Genomic DNA, 15,980 nt, shown 5'->3' with positions numbered 1-15,980 from the left:
AACTTAAAAGTGCTCTCGTTAAACGGCAGTATCCATCAAACTTAATTGACGACGCCATATGCCGAGCAGACCAATTAAGTAGAGCCGATGTTCTTAGCGGTAATCGATTACCCGAAAGACGTACCAATACCAATCTTGTGCTAACATTCTCGGCATCAGCGCCAAAAGTTTCTTCTATATTGAAACGCCACCACAATATCCTTGCCCAAAGTGAACATCTTTCCGATATATTTCCCGAACCGCCTCGCGTCGTGTACCGACGGGGTAAAAACCTCCGCGATATGTTAACCTCCTCAAAATTAAATGAGCAGAATAAAACATCTGGCTGCGCCCCATGCAACAAAGCACGTTGCAAGGTGTGTAGGCATATGCAAACCACCCAGAAAGCGATTAGCACATTTTCAGACTTTACCCTAAAAATTCGCGGATCCTTTAATTGCGACACCTCCAATGTAATATATATTCTTGAGTGCACTGTTTGCAGAAAACAGTATATTGGCCAAACAGAAACCTCGTTCCGAATACGCTTTAATAACCACAGATCGCATGCTAACACGCTTCCTAACCTACCATTATCAAAACATGTTCGCCTACCAGGGCATTCTTTCGAAAACCTCAGGGTTACTATACTTGAATCAGGCTTTCATTCCCATCACGATCGCGAAGTCCGCGAGTCTTACCTGATCTATAAATTTGACACCGTGTCATCTGGCATTAACGAAAGTACAGGCACACTAACTAGTGTTCCTACTAAGCATCCTTGACTTTAGCCGTGACTCCCGATGTCTGTCATTAAACGTAGCTTTCTTTAAAAACTACATTTTTTTCTCCTTATCATCATCATTTCATCATCATCATTCAGCCTGCTCAACTATGGCGGTTACTGAGCAGTGCGTATCACCTGCATTGTACTGTCGCATGGCGCTTTAGTACCCCCACAGGTTGTTGGTTAGTAAACTAACGATTCGTTCCTTTACTGTATGCCACGTGTGAGCCACATTTCCATGTTTGTTATTGATATCGAGTGGCTTGCATTGCAATGATCCCTGTGTTGTGTGCCACGTGGGCTGTATGCCACCCCTGCTGAGATTACATGATTAGTTACGGCCGGAACATGTCTGCATATAGTGTAATTGCGAATTGTATCTCTATCTTTCGTTACGTGCGATTTGACTATGCTGTGGCGAGTACTAAGAGAATGCCAAATCACTTACCGTATGATCAGCTTCGCCGCTGTTATCGCGAATTTTACGTTGCATTTTCATTATCATTATTGTGCACAACACAATCTTATGTATAGCGTGTATATAAGGAAACGCGATCGCATGTACTTGTTGCTTTGACGAAGGCTGGTCCACCAGCCGAAACGTTGCAAAATATACTGTGCTAATACAACGTACGTCGTCTTCTCTTTTCTTCAATTTACTACCGGGGCCAGCGTGATTTCCTTATGCCCAACTGTGTATATATATATATATATATATATATATATATATATATAGAGAGAGAGAGAGAGAGAGAGAGAAAGAGTAAATGGAAGGCCTGAGCCTTCTACTAGCGCATGGAATCATACTTACATTGTGTGCAAGAGCGACTCCGAGACAGCGACATTTCAGAAAGAGATAACAGCACCGTCCATATTACAAGTAACCCACAGTACTAACATTTTAAAAGTAACCTGAGAGATATCGTTGCATATATGGAACGAACACGCTGTTTGTGTGAGGTTAAGCACGTTTCCAAAACTTTCATCTTGTCGTCTTTGCCAACTTCAAAGGTGGACCACAAGCTACGGCTCATTTGCTTGATGTTAAGAATGTTAGGCGAGGATCTGGACCAACCCCCTATATTTGGAAAGATTATACTGTTATCGTGCAACATTGAAGACGTTCTTAAAGCGCTAAGTGTTCTATATGGCTTCCATAATTGTGGGTGTCCTGTAGCAAGCTTTACTACAAGACGAATCGCATGTATTGCGGTGGCATTATTTAACTGGAATGGACTAGAAAACATTATTTAGGTCCAGCAGGACGCGCTTCGCGCGTAGCGGGCGTCTCCCACGTACGGACTGACAGGGAATACCTGGCGGCCGCTTCGTGGGCCTGCTGGGCGGCCCACTGCTGGTCGGCGAGAAGCGAGCTTCTGAGGGACTTCTCCCACTTGTCCAAGGTAGAGTCAGGATGAGTGTTTCTACACTCCCGGAGCATGTGTGCGAATGTCGCCGTGTATCCGCACGAGGGGCACATGTCGCTGGGGTACGCGACATGTGTTTCGCATTTAACATGCGAAACAATAATACCGGCAAAAGCAGGCTTCAGGAGACCACCTGAGATTATAATAAAGCGGGTGGCACACGATATCAAGGGCATCCAAGGGGAAGCGGGGGGGGGGGGGGGGGGCTAAAGAGGGAACCACGGTGGTCCGTGTCCTAGCTCTGGCGCCCCCGCTTCGCCAATGGCTAGAGTAAGACAGCCTCTCGAGCGAGTCTGTTGTATCAGTTGTCTTGTCGAAGGTTCATATGCTACGACAAAAAGCCCATGGTATGGTGCAAACACGTGAGTTACTTTTATACGACGTTCATGACGACAAATATGGCGCGGAAAAAGGAACAAAGGCGGACAGAACACTGCCTCGACTGGTCCTCTTGTTATTGTCCCGCATTCGTCGTTGTGTTCTCTAGCATGATTTTGTTTACCAAGATAAAATTCAGGCGTGTTTGCAGTATACATTGACTACATATTTCATTTTTAGTTATACATCTATATCGCCTTGAAAGCACAATTCGACGTGTTCAGATGGGTTATCTCAAGCAGCATACATTGTTGCAAGTGCATTGCAAGATATTCATTATTGTGAATCTTCTTTTTAGTTGTAAATTGTTTTGTGTTCGAATCGCGAATTTGAGGAGTTAAATCTTGCCTGGTTAAGGAAAATCGTAAGACTAGCCCCAATTTTGACATATGCTCCTTCTATGTACGGTAAATAAACCACTGTTCCTGTTAAGTTTCCCAAAAGCCTATCTGTAAACGTTCGCAACGATAATTGCAACGCAAATGCCTATTTTGACACTATTTGGGGGCGTATATTTCAAAAGTGATGGTTTCTCGGGGTTCCTGCTAGGCGCACTGATTTTACTACATGATGGTTTCAATTTGACATCAACATGCGAATAAACAGTTCAGCTTATTAGTGCATATTGTATTTACACAACTGTGCGTTTCGATTTGTGGAGCAATTAATGCCTGCCTCTGTTCATGTAATCCACATGAAGACACCGAATTGCAGTATCTTTCACTGGCGATGTTGAAAAAAATGTGTAATTCTTTCGTGAGATCCAACCTGAATTCGTCTGCTTTTACCCTTACTGCGTCTAGTTTGGCCTATTTCTTTTTGTATAATTTTGCTCTTTCTCGCCTCACATTCGGAGGAATCGTAGACTTCCCAAACCTATGATCACTGACATTCACCCAACGTAGCACTTTCACATTCTGCACTATCCTGGGATTCGCAGAGAGTATGAAATCTATTTCGTTTTTTTTTGGTGCTCCATTACAGCTTTTCCATGTTCACTTCCTGTTATTGCGCTTCCTGTAGAAGATATTAATTATTCGGATTCTATTCTTTTCCGCCAATCTTACCAACATTTCACTGCTACTATTCCTAGTATATGATTAATATAATACTTTTCCTAGAATATGAGCCATGCTTTTGCTTCCACTCTTCTTTTTTATTTATTTCATTTTGAAAAAATAATGTATTCCTGAAAAAGAAATGCGCTTGCGCCAACCAGTACAGATGTAGTGACAGCAGAGCTATAATCGGTATGGCTTGGATTTCTAAGCACGAGAAATTCGCCCTGTAGTGTGGCCCCACCGTGTGTAGCAGATGGTAAGCAACGGTTTATGTGCTACAAAGGTCAGAAATGTACACTGATGGCAACCATAAAAGCGCAAGCGCATGTGCCTAATGTTATTCTAAGATTAAGGTGGCGCGTGATAACATTAGCATATCGCGCGGAGGGCAAAACAAAAACGTGCTTAAAATTTATTTTCACTAAAATAGTTAGTTGCAACAGTGACCCGAAAAAAAATGTCCGTATGGCATATCGCAGCTGCTTACATATAGGCCAGGCAAGGGTAATGTACAGAGAAATGGCTTACTGCACACAAAATGTCGACATACTCCTAAATATATGACTTATAGAGATAACATACAGTATGGCATTTTGAGAGAAGCGCCTGCCGCTGCCGTTTCGGAGAAAGATTTCAGGGGTGATAGCGTTTTCAAGGGCTCTCGGTTTGCTACTGCACAAAGTTGGTTCTCGTTGATTTGTTTCTTTTTTTTTTAATATCGCCCGGCTCCTGATGGCTGCTGCTCCTTTCTTATTGTGGAAAGCAGATGCCCGATTCTGCCTCCTTGTGGACTGACCCAACAGTTTGCAAAGCACAAAGAGCCGAAAACAACCGATCGCTCTGTATCTGTTCCCCCAAAAGTGGCACAAGCAGCAAAGGTGGCAGGCGAGATCGCAGCAGTTCGCGGCATCATCAAGTGCTGCATCGCGGGCGTGTCAGCTCGTGCGTCATCGTGCCATATGACAAACCGATAACATATGCAGGAAGGAGAGCAACTGCCTTCATCAGTTGCCCTGCCGCGCGAAAAAATATTGCAGCAGATACATGCGACCTTCAAGACTGAGAACCATATTTCCAGCGAATTGGTTCCTTTAGAGCCATTGCAGTACATTTTTCTCATGCCTGTAACTCAATCACATAATTTAAAACATTATACCCGTATATAACTACTCCGTTTGAAACTTTGCCCGTATATAACGCTTTCAAGCACTTATTAAAAAAACGCCCACGCACTCCGTACAGGTGGTTAACCAGCAAAGCTGAAACGTGCGGCCCCGGTGTTTAGCAGTGGGTTAATCCGGACGCTGTATTGAAGCGTTTCTCAATTATTGGTTACATCTTTGTGTTTCTAGTGGAACGCAAGCGCTAATGGCGGGCGGATGCTGCTAACCACGACGCCGAGCTAACTCGAGATATCGAACGCATGCGACAAAGGCGAGCCGACGAAGCGGTGTTGCGGGCAGAGCAGGTACAACGCAGAGAACGACGTCACTAACGGCGCTGCCAATGGCGCGCGCGCTTGGGTGCGACGTAGAGAACGACGTAACTGACGGCGCAGCCAATGGAGACGTTTAGCGAAACATGGGACGAACGGTTTTTCGTTTCGCCTAGCCATATACAGCTTTCGCTGTATAAAGGCAGTAGTTTATCCACACACATTTTACGTCACCAGCACATGGGCCATATCGCTGGGACGTCGTGTGGTGGCCCCCCACTCACGTCAACTGCCGCACGTACCCTTGTGTGAGTTAGGATTGCGTCTCGGGTTGGCCGGCAGAAAAGACTTCAGGCCAGGCCACCAACAAGGGGATAATCCCTTGAAGTTTGATGCTGTGTAGCGATCTGAACAGGTGCCGGCTGACGTCACATGCCAGGCCTTGAACGTGCTTTGCCCATTCTCCTAAAGAATACATCTCTCACCTCAGGGCAAAAACCATCTCGGCCAACAGAGGGCCCCTTTCCCTGCCCGGAGGCACATGAGTGACCCTATGACCTTCGGCGAGGGAACGGCCGCATCAGCTACTGGAAGAGAGCCTCGCCTACTGAACGAAAGCGATGCTCTACCTGCAGGTGGAAGACAATCGGTGAAGCGAATGAAATCATACACACTGCTTTCGTTCTATGGAGCACAGTGGATTCCCCGACCAGTGAACTAGCGGCTTTAATAGGGGCCTGTATGCTATATGAGCGGCCACACCATGCAAATAGTTCTCACTCTCATCCTATCCTTCACTGAATCAACATGTAAATAAATTTTTAAGTTTTTACAAAAGCTGCGTCTCGTCCTTGCGCGAGCGTCTCATCTCTTGACGCCAATCGCCAGCACCCTCGGTCACCTAACGGATCGTAACGTCGGACGGCAAGCGCAAGGCTCGAGGATCAGACGTCGTAACAGGCTTATTTAAGTATGTACGTACTATTAAATCCCTTATATATTTAAAATATCTCAACCGGTATAGAGACTCATCGGTATTGTATATACAGGGTGTCCCAGCTATCACGCAGCAAAATTTAAAAAAGGAGGAACGGCGTTACACGAAGCCAACCTAGTGCGTATAGTTTCCAGTACAGTGGAGTAGCCGCCAGTAATTTTTTCGTTCGTTAGATTTAAATAATTAATTGTAAATAATCATCTAACTCGAGAAGTACTGTCCTAATTATCAAAGTGTCAGTGAGAAAGTTGTAGAGCAACATGAAAAACTCCCTATACAGCTTTCTGTTCCTCAATACGTGCTAAATAAATGTGTTTCTCCGAGTGTGAAAGAAGCCCGCGAATACACGCAGAATTGCCGCGTGACTGGCCGCTCGAGGCACTTTCCATCAACGTTGATGGAAATGAAATTACCATGGTTTATAGTGATATACTCTAGCACGCTGTTCACCATTTAAGTAGAAATTATAGTTTTAAATTGAGAATGAAAGTCTCAAGAACCAGTAAGTGTCGCAGCCTAGAGGCAAAATCTTGATACTCCCGATATTGTATATGAGATTACTGGATGTAAGCCGGATGGTAATAAATACAGCATACTTATAGATTAAAATTGCAGTTCGTATATTATTAGACGCTTGCACTTTATTCTATGCACATTGTGAACTAAGAAACTCCACGCTGACGAGCGGCACACGTCCCACAATGCACGGCGGTGGACACGCTGTTGTGCGGGCGCGAGTTTGCGAGTAAATACACCGGGTTGTGAGGTCTCCCTGCGAGATGCAATGTGCCATCGACTAGTTGTGCCATTAATGCGTGCCAGCACTGTAGTATTAGCACACGCATGGCTACGGCAACACGCTCAAACGCGTATCGCCTGTAGAAGCGTTGTTTCGCTTTCTAGAACATAACTTGGCTTGGCTAAAAAACGCTTATCACTGGTTAATGACCAAAGCAGTGGGACGAGAAATCAAGATAACACGTAGCTACTACTGTATAAACAATTTAACACTTCGCAAAACATGAATTGCATGAATCTCAATTTACTTGTCTTGCTCACAGCAAAGGCCTGGCTCCAACCCCGGCCTGCTCAGCGTGCGGAGAGGAGGAAACAATCGAACATCTACTTTGTTTCTGCCCCGCCTTCTCCATAGAAAGGGCTTCTCTCTACACGTCATTCCGACGCCTAGGACTCCGCATCGCAGCTGCTCTTTCCCGGTCGGCACCACGGCTCCGCCTTCAGGCACCTTCGCACATTCCTGGAGGACACAGGGCTGTCGTGTAATTTGTGAATGCGCCGCCTGGCTACCCCTGACAGTCAAGGGCTGTGTAATCGCCTAGACCTTCTCTCTATTTTCTTTCCATTTTGTTTCTTCTTTACATCTCCCGCCCCTTCCCCAAAGCGCTGAGCCGTGCTGCCTAAAAGGCTGCAGAAAATAGCGCCTCTTCCTCTTCACAACCACAATCTCTCTCTCTCTCGCCCCGATAGACTTGTACGTCGCCTTTTCTCCGAAAGCGACGCGCTCCTTGGGCCCATTTGTTCGTATAATGACGGCAACATGGCTCAAATGAAAACAATTTGGGGAGAGGGGGCAATCGCAACCATCGCCCGCCCCGTCCTTGCGACCGCTACAGGTTTATCACGTGGAAGTACCGGACAGGCAGCGTTAAGAACGGAAAGCATACAAGATAAATTAATAATATCGGTTAAACACAATTAAGACTACCCCGAAACAGTGCAAGCGTTTTGGGTTTTTTTTTTTTGTATGCGAGTCGTTAATGGCGTGCTGTGACTCTGCATTACTGTAGCTACTGTCCCTCAAGGTTTTCTCGTCCTTGTTTCTTTCCGTCACAACCACGGAAAACCAATGTTTGGCTGCTTTACTACATCAGTCATTCATTTTTATCAGTGGCGATGATTGTTTGAAGATATGATGGCCAGATAGCACCGAAAATTTTGTAGCCACTCGCTCACACTTGCAAATAATATTGTTTTTCTGGCATCCCTTAACGCCCGGCTCCATTTACTGAAACTCACTGAGGCTCCTTCGTAAGCATTATAATTTAGGGAACTCATTAGCGAATATGCCAAGCATTGTGTGGTTTAAATATGTTATGTAATAATGCCCAAAGCTGAACGATTCGTTATCACTGACAACGTAAAGGAGTGACGAACAACATTGCTGATTTTCTACATTCTGCATTAAAAAGTGGGTGTTTCAAGCTTGGAGAAGGACAAAAGAGAAGTCGAGTGCGAATAACTCATTCACGTAGGATTACGCAGAAAATTATAATTTATTGACATTGCACCGAAAAAAGTTACTCGATCAGTCGCGAGAACCCGTGGCTTCCAAGCCACCGTCAATGAGTAAAGAGAGAAAAAGTATTCGCAAATGACAGCAATCGTGATTTAATACAGGATTTCTGGGTTTACTAAAGGCTACTGGATTTAAAGTACACACATGTCAATATGAAAATTTATAGCCCGGCCTTCTAGAACGCGCGCAATACGGCAGTGCGCGCACCATATCTAAAGGGGTTGTGAGCTCGGTAGGATCCATAGGCAACATTTGCATGCGTTCTGAAGCTTTAACCAAAGTTTCGTGCCGTTCGCGCAGTCATTTTCGGCGACACACGGCGAAAAGGCAGCTTGCTGTGCTGCCACAGTAAACAGAGGCAGTGGAGGCCGGCTAAGGCAAGCATTGGACGCGTCACCCCGTGATCAAACATGGTGGCGCCCACGAGAGCGCGATGAAATTTATCTACATACCATGAACTTAATGAAAAGCCGCACATGCCTTTCAGCACTATGACAGTCGCTTATCTGTGTCTAGTGAGGGTTTATTCGCGGTCCTTAGCAATCTTAGATGTGCCATTCAGGATAACAACACGAAAATTTCAGCATCCGGTAAAGTAAATACTTCGTCTAAACTGAACACGGACTCTGACAACGTTACTTGCAAAAATGACGACCTCGTCATCAGTTCCAATAAAGCTGTATTCATGATGTTTCTGCAGACTCCACGTACCGGCTTCTATAAATATCGGCCTTTTTATTGCGATAGCAATTATATGGACACTCAAAAGCAGATTTCTGCCGTCGCCGTCGCCGTCGCCGTGAGGTTCCGTATGACGTCAATGGAGATGAAATCGTCGCCGCGCGCCGAACGCTGTATGTGCGACTGAAAGGGCGCGAGGGACGCGCGCTTTCACGGGGAGTGAACGCACGGCGGAGAACAAACCCGCGTTCTGCTCTGTGCTCCCTTAAGGGCTGCAGAAGTAGGCGTCTCTTTCCTCCTCTACAATCACCATATATGTAGAGCAAACGTGCCTTCTTCCGACGTACGAAATGCCGTGGGGGGGAGGGAAGGGAGGCGACGTTTAGCTGCGGCACCAAGTGCCTATTTATATAAGAGGCTCCGGCAACAGTCACCAACGCCGCACGCATTTTGAGCGAACGCGGGCAAAACGCCGACGGCGTCGACAACAGTTCTGCGTGTTGCCGGTGCTGCTGCATGTCCAAGTTTATACAGCTGATAAAGCTGCTATCATTACTCCGTATAGCTCTCTTCAAATTTGCTATCGCAATTGATGCTTCACCTTTCAGGTGAAACTGCGACAACTTTTTCTTTTACCGATTTTCGTATGTAGCAAAGTTTCTTGTGGTAATGGTAGATAGTGAACTTAACTTCCACCAGACGCTTGTTCACTGGTGCGAAATAATGTAATAGTTATTTGCATTAGTATCAAAACGTCCACTTTTTTCCGGCCACGGCGGCCGCATTTCGATAGGGGCGAAATGCCAAAACACCCGTGTACTTAGATTTAGGTGCACGTTAAAGAACCCCAAATGCTCGAAATTATTCCGGAGTCCCCCACTATGGTGTGCCTCATAATAAGGTCGTGGTCTTGGAACGTAAAACTACAAAATTTAATTGCCTGTGAATTATGCTAAGCGATCACGCATTTCACTTATCTCTAACAACTGCATTGCTTTTAGCATCAAGCCAAGAGACTGATCACATTGAGCCTATTTGAATATAAGTTTGTGCCCAATTTGTAAAGCTAAACATTCTTCAACTACAAATCGTGTTCCGCATAAGAAACTATATCGATGACTGCAATTAGGCTCATTACACATGACTTTGGCATTTAATATATTATGTATATTACTAGCTATACCAGTATTACTGGCCTAAACATCTTCTATCGTATCGCTTGCAGTTAAGGCTTGGGAAATATACAGGCTTGCTTTCTTATAAGCAAATAAAATCCCCCCCCCCTAAAATAAATATCAACGCTGAATCTCCATTCATTATCCACAGACACCAAATAATATTTTATGAAACAGATAAGCTACCCAATTGACATCATAAAATAAGTCTATACGCCACCCTGTACCAGTTCACTATTTGCTCATTCGGTGTAGTTTATAATAGTTAGACCTTGCTTTACAAAATATTTGTTCCGACAAGATCATTTCTTCCTTGTTCCTGTTAGAACTGTTACTTCACATGTCCCATTTAATAACTGCTGATGATTATTATTTATTATTATTATTATTATTATTATTATTATTATTATTATTATTATTATTATTATTATTATTATTATTATTATTATTATTATTAGTCCTTCCCGATAAGTTTCACCCCTCAGTTAAGATAACTGCCTCTGTGTCAGCCTTGAGGCAGAGCTCCTCAACTGGCATTAAGGAATCTTCTCTCTTTGTTTTCAAGTGGTGTGATTATGTTGCCTTGTAAGATTTGTTGTCCGCCACCGATTGGTCACTGGTAACAGATAAAACCATGTCGTTGATCAAATTGTTCACTTTGCGAAGCTTCTTTTGATCAGTATGCGCAAATGCATTTCTCAGCATATTCCTAAACACTATAAATAACCCCACTGGTTCTCATCTGGACTTATCACTGCTCTAAAATATAAAGATTGCGCACACCCTAAATCCCAAAGCCTTATGCTTAATAAGTGGAGAGGAGAATTCCTCTTTTTTCGAACTCTCTGCAAACACTTCTATAAGCGGGATCATGACTCCTGTATTGCATTCATGGAGAAGAGCGCCTCCGACCTGCCGGCTGAATTTTGGAAGTACATCCGCAAGTGCTCTAGTAATCGCGGAGAGTATTTTCGCCTGCCCGACTCTAGAGGAATAGAATTCCAAGCAGTCGCAGATTGTTTTGCTGCCCGTTTCTCTTCCTTATATGAACCTTCAGGTTTCAACGCTGGTGTCAGTCAACAGCACACAACGGCTCCTACATCTAGTCCTGTGTTGATTGATTAAATGTGATCAGAAAATGCCTTAAGCGCTTTAAGCGTTCCCTATCCTGCGGCCCTGATGGCATCCCCTCCGCAATTTTAAAAGCTGACGGCAATATATTTGCCCCAGTATTGACATCTATACCTAATAACTCCTTTAATTATGGGGTTTTACGTGCCAAAACCACGATCTGATTATGAGGCACGCCATAGTGGGGGTCTCCGGAAATTTGGACCACCTGGGGTTCTTTAACGTGCACCTAAATATAAGTACACGGGTGTTTTCGCATTTCGCCCCCATCAAAATGCGGCCGCCGTGGCCGGGATTCGATCCCGCGACCTCGTGCTCAGCAGCCCAACACCATAGCCACTGAGCAACCAGGGCGGGTTTATACGTAATAACTCTCTAAATATATACACTTTCCTTCGCATGTGAAAAACTGCCCGTATTTTTCCTGTATTTAAATCTGGCTGTAAAGCCGATGTCCCAAATTATCACCCGATTTCTCTTCTCTGTGTCACGTCTAAGATTTTTGAGCCTGCTCTTCACAACATATCGTCTTTTACTGTGAAGAACGCATTGATCCCGAATCAGCGTGGATTCCTCTCCGGCCACTCCACTATCACAAATCTCGCAAGTTTCAGGAGACAGATCTCCCACCGGGACTGCAAAGGGGGCAAGTTGACACCATTTATTGTGACCTCAGCAAAGCTTTTGATGTGGTCAGCCGCTCACTGCTTTTGATCAAGGTTGTACACTTTGGTGTTCAATCGTCAATTGTAAATCTCTTGAGAAGTTATCTTATTGAAAGATAATGCTATGGTAACGTCAATGGCCAAACATCTTACGTGGCAAGTAGCGGCATCCTTTAGGGATTAGTATTGGTTCCACTCCATGTTTAAAATTTTTATTAATCGCGTTCTTTCCGCCATTCGGCATTTTTCATTCCTTCTGTATGCCGATGACAAAGATTTTTAAGGCAATTCACACTGTTGATGACTGTCGCATCCTGCAGTCTGACATGCATTCTTTTTCGAAATGGTGCACAGATAATAACCTAACCTTGATTGCTGTTAAAACCAAGGTCATGGATTTCACGCGCCAAACAGCAAGCATTTCCTTTTCTTATTCGGTAGATTTTGTACCATTGTGTAGGGTCCATGAGATCAATGATCTCGGTGTAATTTTTGATAGAACCTTACACTTTTCAGCTCACGCTAAACGCGTTGCAAGGCGGGGCATGGGCACTCTTGGCTCTGTTTGCGGACTGTCGAGAGAATTCAATTCTCCTACACCGTTGCGCAAGTTATACACAACAATCTGTCTTCCTCAACTCGAATACGCGTCGGTCGTCTGGAACGGCATTTCTTGATCCAACAGTGACATTATAGATCGGGCCAAGAAAAAGTTTCTAAGCATATATCATCACCGCTTTGCTAACACGGACTCTGGGCCCTGCTCTAGCACTGTTGAATTATTGCCATTGCCCTTACTTCGCTGCCGACGTAATCGCGCTGACCTGCTTTTCCTTTTCAAACTCCTTCACGGCATCCTCATGTGCCCCGAACTCCTCAGTTGTATGAAGTTTCGTATTCCGCGCAAGATCACCAGAGAACACAGACCTTGCCATGTCGCTGCCTGTAACCACCAACACTCAACCATCCACATAATGCAGAGTCTTTATAACGCCCACTATCATGACCTTTATATTTTTCACAACTCGCTGTCATTATTATGTTCTGAGCTTTGCGTTGTTGTCTCTTAGTTTCACATATTGTTGAACTTCCCTTCTCCTCCTTTTTATTATGTATGCATTTTACGCCATGTATGTGCACTCTTCTTTTCAAGAATGTCATCTTTATGTATTTTTTACTGATATTCGCGTGCTGTATTTTTTTCTTAATGTTCATGTATCCGTGCGCCAGCACTTAGACCTCATGGTTGTTCATGGGCAGGATAAATAAATGAGTGATTGATTCATTGTTGTTATTTATTTTGAATGTTTATTTTTAAACGTATATTCGGTATATCAAAACTACTTGCCTTTTTTGGATGGGTTGCTCATAACATTGATTAGGGCTGATTAGGGCTCCCTATTTTCTTTCACCCTGGTCGTTTTAACTATATTGTGAATCATTGCGGCATCAGGCCTTAATGTTAATGGAATAAAGTTTACATGCCTATTACTCTAAATCGATTGCCGACTAATTCTAGACAAAAACTGAACAAAACACGGGCGTTTACAGCAGCATGAAATGTTTTATTAATAAATAGTGCTGATTCTTACAGGCTCCACTGAATACGTTTTACGGCACAAAAGTGACTTCTTGCATCTCGTATTAACTTGACTCACTGCATTATTGTTTTTTTATCATGACGTTGGCACTGGCAATTTCATCTATAATGCCATCTGCTAATCAGGGTCAAATAATATCAAATCGTTTAAACGATGACCAGCATTATTAACAGTATAAGCGAATGCGACAATGACTTACCTGAGACGTTTCTCTTGCTGTAGCTAGCTGCTAAGTGCTTCTCATTCGAATTTTGTGCGTTTGAACTCAACCAAAACATGTGCGAGCTGACAGTATAGCGCGAATACTTAAATGTCGAAGACTCGCGCGAGGTCGCAGAGAATGTCACAGGTTCCCATCTGTTGTACATGAAGTGTCGTCTACATGAACAAGCCAACATAGTCGAAGCGCCCGGCTGCGAGGCTTCCATACCACAGCTGCAGGCATATGTGAGCATTAATCATAGCTTTCGGATTTTATGCATGATCTTTACTACCATGCACATGCGTTATATACAAGACATCAGTATTGGTTTAGAAATTGCAGTGGCCCATCTGTATTAACACTGCGTCAGAGCTGTCTTGGGGCGACTGCTGCTGTAGCCTACGACAAAAAGATGGAGTAGCGTAAAAGCGATGCAGGCTCCGCGTAGAGTAGCATCTGACAATTTTTCATCTACAATGCCATTCCATGCGCCGGTGCGAGGACGCTGACGCGGCAGACCAATGGGCCTCAATATAAATCACCAACTGCCATGTGCCATCTACGTCAGCAGCCGAGCGCTTTCGCCTGTAACTTAATAGCATGACATATCTTCATGAGGCCTTCCTCTGTATATATCAGTTGTAATGTCCACCTGAGTTTTCCGAAATATAATGATGTCCAGCTTGTGCATGTGACAGTATCGATATGTCAGTTCCACCTTCTTATCGTGTAAGCGACGGCAGTTCAACTGAAGAAGAAAGATTTTAGCGAATTCGCTATTAAAGTATACTATAAGGAACAGAGATATCCGTAGGGGCTACTGAGAGCGCTGGTGTTGAGACCCGCTCGAATAGACAAGTTGTGGGATTGCAGTAGAAGTTGTAGGAATCGGTTGGCTGAAAGTATCGTGTATATAGCCGTGAGTTTGGTTAGAATGCTCTGTTTAGACCTTCTATTATCTGCGCAAGACGAGTGACTCAGCAGGATTCTAAATCTCCTGCTGCGAATTATAAGGAGACTTGAATAAACCGCTCCCGTTACTTGAGGTTGGCGCCTTGAACCGCACCCTTGCCGTGAAGAGCCCGCGCCTTCAGGCGAGAGCTCAGCGATTTGCGTGGCTTCGGTCCAGTTACGCAGCCACGAGGAGCGTTCGCCGCAGCTTTGTTCAGAGCTGAAGCGGCTGCTTCGGAAAGGTCGGGCTACGCGTTAGGTTGCGTTTAGTGATCCAAGGCGAATGATCTTGCATGTATCAATGTCTGGGATTGAGGAGGTGATTTATCAAGCGCACACGAATTCAGCGCGGCTAGGTTCATGGAGAAGCCCTGCTCGTTACACACGGTAATTACAGGGAGCAGTCCCGTTGAATTGCAAACCATCCAAACACTCATTAGAAATACGGAAATGAGCTTTCTATTGGATGCAGAAATTTTAACAGCGGAGCTGTTTAAGCCGGCCGTAATGTGTGGCGCCTGCCGCTACGTTGCCTAGCAACCACTTCGCGAAGCGTCGCGCGGTATGCTCGGGAGAGAGAGAGATAATAAACTTTTATTTACAAAGGCAAGGTAATTCTTCCTCGTTGGGTGGGTCCCTCAGTCCAGGGCTCCATTGCCTTGCACGACCCTGCGAGCCCACTGGACCAGCTGTTGCTGTTCCTGCCGGCCTAAGCTGAGCAGTGCAGACTCCCAAGAGGAAGGGGTGGGGTTGGGGATAGGAGAAACGCCCCGTGGATTAAAGCATTCCCACGTGGAATGATAGACTCTTGGTTCGGATCCACAGTAGGGCCAGTAGGAAGGGTATAGAGTGGGATGTAAGAGATGCAGCATATAGAGGCAAGGGAATGAATTAGTCTGCAGCTGCCGCCAAGCAACAGCATCTGGTCTGTTAAGTGAAGGATGAGGAGGAGGATACGTATAACGGCTCTGTCGGTAGTACACCAGCATTGTGTTGTAGTTTAGTGGTTCTGTCGGTGCGTCGTCAGAATTGGACAGCTCTTCTGATGAGCCCGGCTGGTCAGACCTCGGGCATCCGCATGAACGCGTTCATTTCCATGGAGAGAGGCGTGTCCAGGAGTCCAGACGATGCGCACCGTACGTAAAGTGGACGGCGAGACAGAAAACAGGATATTGTGAGTTTGCGCAGCCACA

At 44.9% G+C, this 15,980-nt stretch overlaps 1 protein-coding gene across 1 annotated transcript in view; it reads right to left on the bottom strand.

Moving 5' to 3' along the window:
- The window catches only part of LOC119440195 (galactose-3-O-sulfotransferase 4), a 77,455-nt gene extending 63,536 nt beyond the window's left edge, over positions 1-13,919 (bottom strand). The window contains exon 1 of the mRNA XM_049661437.1: positions 13,834-13,919. The gene's annotated coding sequence lies outside the window, so the exon portion shown is untranslated. The remainder of the gene's footprint in view (positions 1-13,833) is intronic.
- Between the last annotated feature and the right edge of the window lie 2,061 nt (positions 13,920-15,980).

This window comes from Dermacentor silvarum, chromosome 2 (genome assembly GCF_013339745.2).
Source record: "Dermacentor silvarum isolate Dsil-2018 chromosome 2, BIME_Dsil_1.4, whole genome shotgun sequence".
In the NCBI taxonomy this organism is placed as follows: Eukaryota; Metazoa; Arthropoda; class Arachnida; order Ixodida; family Ixodidae; genus Dermacentor; species Dermacentor silvarum.
This window is presented reverse-complemented; position numbering and strand designations above follow the sequence as displayed.